Here is an 8,010-nt window from a genome sequence, read left to right as displayed (position 1 = left end):
CGGGGCGTTCCCCAGACAACTTAGACAAGTAGTAGTACGGTTCGGAAGAGAGGACGAGGTGAGGTATTTGGTAGTCGCTGTTGGTCCTGCCTGTAAGGCCGAATCACGAGTAGAAAGAGAACTTGTTGATGATGAGGGAGAGGAAGAGGGCATTGATGTTGAGGAAACCTTATGTACATGTCTCAGATGAGAAAATGAAGAAGCTTGACGATAAGGGTAAAAAGTGTGTATTTCTTAGCATAAGTGAAACATTCAAAGCATATAAATTGTTCAATCCACTAACGAAGAAGATTGTGACCAGTAGAAATGCCATTTTTTTTATTAGGAGAGCACTTGAAATTGGAATGAATGGCAACCTACTCAAGTCATATACGTTGTGATAGGGAAAAGGCTGTGGCTAATTTTTCGTAACGATGGTCAAAGTTAGTTGGTGCCGAATAGATGAATTGAAAAGAAGAGAGGGGAAAAATAGATAAAAGAAGCGAGATGGAGAGAGGGTCAATTGACAGGGAGAACAGGATAGATAGAGAAAGGACTTAAATTATGGATTTTGGTGTGGGTGTGTGCGTGGGCATGGACGTGGATATAGGCATGTGTACAGGTTCTTTGATAAGGATGTGGGTTGTGGGACAAGATGGGGAAGTGTGGATGTACCTGATTTTTTTTTTTAAATCTTCATATCGGATCATTGAAATGAGAGTTAAAAAGAAGTTGTGCATAGTTTCTTCAAAAGAAGTATGAAATTGTTTTCTCTATATCGGCCTAATTCAAAAAAAAAAAAAAAAAGTCCTTGCTAGATTCGCCTCTTAGTTGGATTTACAAGGAATTCCTATGTAATAATTGTGGGTTTGGAGTTTAGTGCTTTTTTTATTTGACGCTTTGAATACCTAATTTTTGCCAATTAGTTTGTTGTGCTTTTATTGATGACAAATTTTGAGATTTATGGTAGCTATTTATTATTGTAGTTGTCATATTACCTAATGCTCTCATCGATCTTCTTCAATTTTAATACATTTTAAGTTTTTTCCTTCATATTAATAAATACAATTATGATTTGTAACATGGATGAATTGTATAAATACATGGTTTGCTTTTTGTATACATGTGAATTTATTTGTTAAGTCTTCCTCTTATATCACAAAATCATTATTTGTGCAAACCGTAGCATAACTAAAAATTATTCATTGCTACTATTGAAGTGTGACCTAAAGTCTATTAGGACTTGTGGGAAATTTTCGTTTCATTTCTATTAGCTGAGTGCCTATCTCCCTATCAAGAACACAAAACAAGAAGCTGGATCCTACTTAGCACCTGCCTACTGCTCGAGCGATGCACTCACACAGGGACGTCACTCGGCCCAGGCTTGTTTCGCATTTTAACATATTTTCAACGATCTATATCATCTATAACTCTATTTCTAGTATTTTAATACAGCAATCATAACCTGTAGAAGCAACACAACATTGATACAGCTTATTAAGAGCTTTAGATCTTGATGTTCTTTTGCTCGTTTGATTTACTTCATCTTGTTGATTTCATAACAAACTAGTATCAAAGCAGGGTTGATTTTTGCATGTTAATGATGATATAACATTTAATTATTGGATCGCAATACAAGGTTTTCTCTATGACGGGTGAAAATGTAAGTTGATCTCTCACATATGGATTTGAATAATGACTTGTTAGGCTTTGATAAAATGCTTTCAACTTAGATGTAGGATGAAAATCAACCTAGGGATCGAAAACCACTGCCAGAAATTCATCTCCATCTATCAAATGTAGCATCTTGTAGTTAGATCTGGGACTCAAGCTGAGAGCTTGGTAATTTGTTGGAAAAAAAAAGATAGAAATTTTGGTGGAAATGCAAATCAAAGTTTAGACATACAAAGAATGTATGTCATTTTTGTAAAAAGAAGGACACATTAGAATTGATTGCAACAAATTGATAAAAGAAATAGAATGGCAGCTACCACCATGAATAATGGAAAGTAGCTTGAAAATAAAAAGAGAAGTTTTTGTTGTGGAGGATGGGCAAAGTGACAGAGAACTTGTGATTTCTGATAAGAATTCCAAATCTTGTGAGGATAGGTTTTTACTCAGCTTGTACATTTTATATGTGTCCCAATAGGGGTTGGTTTTCAACATATGAAAGGGTTTCGAGAGGTACAGTGATTATGGAAAATAATGTGCCTTATAAAATAGTTGGGATCGGTACAGTCAAGATCATAATGTTTGATGGAGCTATCATCACACTTACTAATGTAAGGCACATCTTAAGAGAAATCTCATATCTTTGAGTACTCTTGATTCAAAGAGGTATAGATACACTGGTAAATATAGAGTTTTGAAGGTGGAAAGAGGTGCTCTTGTTGTCATGAAGGGACATAAGAGCTCTGCACAATTGTACATTTTGCAAGGTTCCATAGTTATAGAAGATACTGCAATTACTATTTCTTCCTTGGCATATAAAGAAGTTACAAAACATTGGCATATACGACTTTGGCATATAATGGTAGAATTGATTGGAGTACGAATGACCAATAAGATGAGTTTTATAAGCGTTGCACCTTCAAGAAATAAAAAAGGCCAGATTCACCAAAGAGAGACACAACATGAAGGGAACACTTAAGTATTTCCATTCAAATCTTTGGAGACTAATGAAGATGCCTTCTAAAGGAAGTGCTTGTTTCTTTTTTATAGTGATTGATGATTTCTCCGGAAAGACTTGTGCATTCTTCTTGAAATAGAAGAGTGATGTATTTGCTGCGTTTAAAGAGTGGAAAACAATGATTGAGAAGCAAATTAGAAAGTAGGTAAAATATCTACACACAGATAATGGGTTGGAGTTTTGTTCAGATGAATTCAAGTACTTTTGCAAAATAGAAGGAATCTTAACATACTTGATAATGCATGGAACTACACAGCAATATGGTGTGACAGAACAGATTTTTGATGAAAAATGTTCTTTATGTTCTTTCAAATGCTAGGTTGCTTATGACATTTTGACCTGAAGCTACTACTACAACTTATTTTATCATTAATCACTTAGTTTCAATTACCATTGGAAAAAAAGACACCAAGATAAGTATGGTCCGGTAATCCTTCTCGTTTTATGATTTAAAAATATTTGGGTGCCCCACCTATGCCCATGTGAATAATGGAACATTAGAATCAAGGTCTAGAAAATACATCTTTCTTAGTTATGAATCATGTGTGAATGGGTATAAATTGTGGTGTTTGAAAATTGGAAAGGTGGTGATTTGTGGAGATGTAGTGTTTGATGACCTTGTAATGGTTTAAAATTTTCCTTGTGGAGACTCTAGTAAAACTGAGCAACAAAATCAAAAATTACTCATGCAAAGTTGGAAATTAGTTCAGAAGAGAAATAAGAGACTTCGAATCAGTCTAGTTCAGAGCTAAAGAAGAGTAAAATTTTCCCTACCACATAGTATTCAGTAGCAAAGAATAGACCTTGTAGAGATATTAGACCTCCGTAGAAATATGGAGATGTAGACTTTGTAGCTTATGCGTTGAATGTGGCTGACAATATCGATTCCACTAGAGAGCCTGCTACATACACGGAAGCAATCAGTTATAGTGATTCTAATGAATGGTTGATTACTATGCAAGAAGAGTTGGAGTCACTTAACAAAAATAGCACATGGGACTTAGTGAAATTACGCAAGGAGAAGAAGGTTGTTCACTGCAAATAGGTGCCAAAAGAAAGAAATGTACATCGAAAGTTAAAGAAGCTAGGTATAAGGCCAGATTGGCAGTAAAATGTTATAGTCAAATTTCAGGTATTGACTTCACATATGTGTTCTCAACAGTTGTAAAGCATATATCAATTCGAGCTTCACTTAGGTTTGTGGCTAAGGATGACTTCGAGCTTGAGCAGAAAAATTTAAAGACAACATTTTTACATGGAAAACTTGAGGAGAACATTTATATACAACAATCAAAAGGATTCATAGTTAATAGGAAAGCGAACTATGTGTGCTTGTGGAAGAAATCCTTGTATAGACTGAAGTAGTCTCTAAGAAAGTAGTATAAAAGGATCGATTCATTTATGACTACTCATAACTTTATTAGAAGCAGTTATGATAGTTTGGAGTACTTCAGAAAGTGTGATGACACTACTATTGCATGTTGTTAACATGCTAATAGCAGTTAAAGATAGAGCAGAGGTCGAAAAGGTGAAAGCTCACCTCAGTGAAGAGTTTGAGATGAAAGATTTGGGTACAGTAAATAAGATTCTTGGTATGGAGATCTTAGGGAAAGTAAAGCTAGTAGATTGTATTTCAGTCAAAAGAGATACATTGATAAAGTACTTTACATGTTCAATATGCTGAATGAAAAGGCTGTCATTTGGTTGTCCACTTTAAATTATCATCATAGTCAGTAGAAGATAGTGATTACATGTCTTGAGTTCTTTATTCAAATGTAGAGGGATTGTTTATATATGTTATGGTTTGTATACCCAGATTTGGCATACAACTAGTGCAGCAAGCATATAAATGACAAATCCTAGCAAAGAACATTAGAAAGTAGTGCAGTAGATATTCAAATACTTGAGCGGCTATACTAATGCTTGTTTACATTTTAATAGGAATACAGATGGAGTCATTGGGTATGTGGATTTAGATTATGTAAGGGATCTTGATAAGAGGAGACCACTCACAAGGTATATTTTCACCATTGGAAGCTGTGCCATTAGTTGGAAGATGACTTTGCATAATTCAGTAGCATTGTCTACAATAGAAACATAGTACACGACTATTACAGATGTATGTAAGAAGGCTATGTGGTTAAGTGGTTTGGTTGATGAAATCAGTGAAGACATGTAAATTTCTGCAGTTTATTATGATAGTCAGAATGATGTCTTTCTAACAAAAGATCTAATGTTTCACGAGATGACAAAGTACATTGATGTGAGGTATCATTTTATGCGTGAAATAATTGCTCTTGGTGATATTGTAGTAAGTAAAATTGATATTAAGGAGAATCCTACTGATATGATGTCAAAACCACTTCCCATTGCTAAGTTTGACCATTTCTTGAACTTAGTTAGGTATTTGTTATTGAATTAGCTCATAGAGGCTTATATGAAAGAGGTAGAGAGTCCGATAAGTTAATTGAAGAATGTGTTGTGATTCTTAGTATTGAAATTCGGGTCCAAGTGGAAAATATTGAAGTGTGACCCAAGTTCTATTGGAAGTTGGTGATTTGGTTAAAGGGGTCTTGAAGAGGTCAAAATATGGACCATGGAGAAATTATCAACGCATTCCAGTTAGTTAAGCACCCATCTCCCGCTTGAGGGCACAAAGCAGGGAGCTATCGCTCGAGCAACAGAGTCACATTCCGCTAGTACTCGAATTGCAGTATCATCCAGCCCAGGCCTATTTCACATTTTAACGCACTTTCAGTAGTCTATATCATCTATAACTCAATTTCTAGGATTTTAATACAGCACCTACAACTTGTAGAAGCAACACAACATTGATAAAACATATTGAAAGCTTTAAATCTTGATTGAAAGCATTGAGATCTTTTGTAAATAACATTCATTATTGACTATTGTGAGATTCCCCTCATTTGCCTTTGATTTTTGCCGCACCTTGGATTTTCACGTAAAATCTTAGCATTTTTGTGTTTGTTTGATTTATTTCATCTTGTCAATTATCTTGTTGATTTCATAATAGTTACGAAGTCTATAACTCTAAAAAATAAAAATATCATGTAAATTTAATAATGAGCAAATTGAAACAATAAGAGATAATTAATCATTGGATACCTAATCCCTCAATAATATTTCCGATTACTCGTTCAAGAATCATTCATGAATTTTACGTTTGAGTTCTTATTTATATTATGACCATGCTTGGTGATGATTAAAAATTAGATTTTTAATAAATTTTGATAAAAGTTGATGAAATATGCAGTTGAAAGGTTTGGATCCCATAAAAGACGTGATTAAAATAAATTGTTGACAAGATGTCAATTATGAAGTAGAAATTTCCTTGAGGCTGGATATTGGGAAGAAAAGTGTATGGATGATGACTTTATGACTATGATTTTGTTGGTTGTTATTAAATTATTTTCTACTTTTTGACAAGTATTTTCTTACACAGTGAAAGTTGAGATATTAAATTGTTTTCTACAATTTTAAATTACTAGCCCTCGCCTGTGCAATGCACAAACTTGAGTATTTTGAAGGTAATGTTAGTGTTTTGAATGTGGATTCTCTAGGCAATATTTTCATTTTAGTTTGTCCTATTAAAAGCATGGAGAGTAGTATTCATAAAGAAGCTAACGTCTGTTACTGTAGTAATATAGATTTACAATAAAAAGTAAAGATTTATTTTTGTCCTCAAGGAATACTCTTCATCCTATATATGTAAGGACAATAGCTCAAACGGAAAAACTTTAAAAGGAAGTATGTCATTCAAGTTATGGATATTTTGTCAAATCTCAACAACGTATCATCCAAATTCATCTGCATGAGTATAGCTTGCATCTTCACTTACCACAATGAGAATCTTATATTGCAATTCAAGAGCGGAATCTCATACTTCATGTCTTCCATCTATAACAAAAACCTCAAATAAATCACAAACAATAGCTCTAGTATCACTTACTGGAAACTGAAATGGATCGAGATAATATATGTGACACGATATGAAGTATATGATCGCAAACAAATAACAATATAAAATGGCAAAGAATTAATTGGCACTAAACAAAAAAAATTTATTCAATTGACTGATATAGAGAAAATAAATACAATAAGTGTGCCTACACAATTATACTATATTTTAGTAAATACAAAACTTGTGAAAAGAGTCTAATATTTATAAGGGTGCATGCCAAATCTTAGAAATACCACAAAAATGAAAACAAGATAAAAAAATCACTTGAAATAAAGGAAAAAATATTTTTCCAATAAAAGCTCATTGCTTTTTAAAAAGAGAAACTAATTGAACTTGAGTTACAAATCCAACAATGAGAAAAAGAGAGAGAGAGAGAGAGAGAGAGAGAGAGAGAGGGAAAGTGAGAGGAAATGACAATAGGAGAATGTCGAATGAATGCATTTGCGTTTGTGTCCAGATATTTTGCACATATAGTATATAATATTGTAGTGAAAGAGTAGAGAAAGAGTAAAATAAAAAAATAAAAGTGAAAAGTGAAAAGTAGTGAATTGTTGCGAAGTCAGTTTGGAAAAGGATAAGTGTGAAATGGAGTTTCAAAAATGAACGGTGAATTAGCTATCCTCTCTTTTCTTTAGCGTAGGGATTTAAATATTGTCAACATTATTAAACTCAAGAGAAGTCGTATAATATTTCAATGATATAGTCATACATATGAAAATATCTGCAACATCTTTACAACTTTCATTTATAAAGAGCGTGAAACGACCATTCAAACATTGCAAGTAAAAAATTCCAAAGGCAAAACCTCTTAAAGCTTCTAGCATCCTACAATAATACGAAACATATAATTATTTGTGCACCATCCCCTTCTAATGTGTACATAACCCACACTCTAGGCTCTATAATTGCGTTCTCCAATTTTCTCCGACATCTAGCTTGAATTCTGGTTATGTACCCTTCTGTTCATTGTCTCCAATTAAAATTAAAAACAACACCAATTTACCATGTTCGACAATCATTATTTGAAAGCTCTTTTATATATATTCATTTTCAACAATACTCACACAATATAAAATATTCTGCAAGTAAAATCAAAATTTTTCTACTTTTAATTGCACATTTTACTAAAAGTCAATAACAAAATATTATTTTTTCCAAATAACAATTGTGAGACAGGGACTTATTATAGTTTTTGGACTATTTGGTCATTAAGTAGTAACTTCCTAGATAGAGTTTACAGGGTCAAAATAAGCAATAATTGAGTGGAAACAGCAGGTGAATTTTATGCTAGATCCTGTTAAAGTAAGCAATCAAGTCATACTTAATAGAATTATATCAACAGTACTTCTACATATTCATC

The sequence above is a fragment of the Olea europaea genome, unplaced genomic scaffold, assembly GCF_002742605.1.
Source record: "Olea europaea var. sylvestris unplaced genomic scaffold, O_europaea_v1 scaffold156, whole genome shotgun sequence".
Lineage (NCBI taxonomy): Eukaryota > Viridiplantae > Streptophyta > Magnoliopsida > Lamiales > Oleaceae > Olea > Olea europaea.
Note: the sequence above shows the minus strand (reverse complement) of the source record.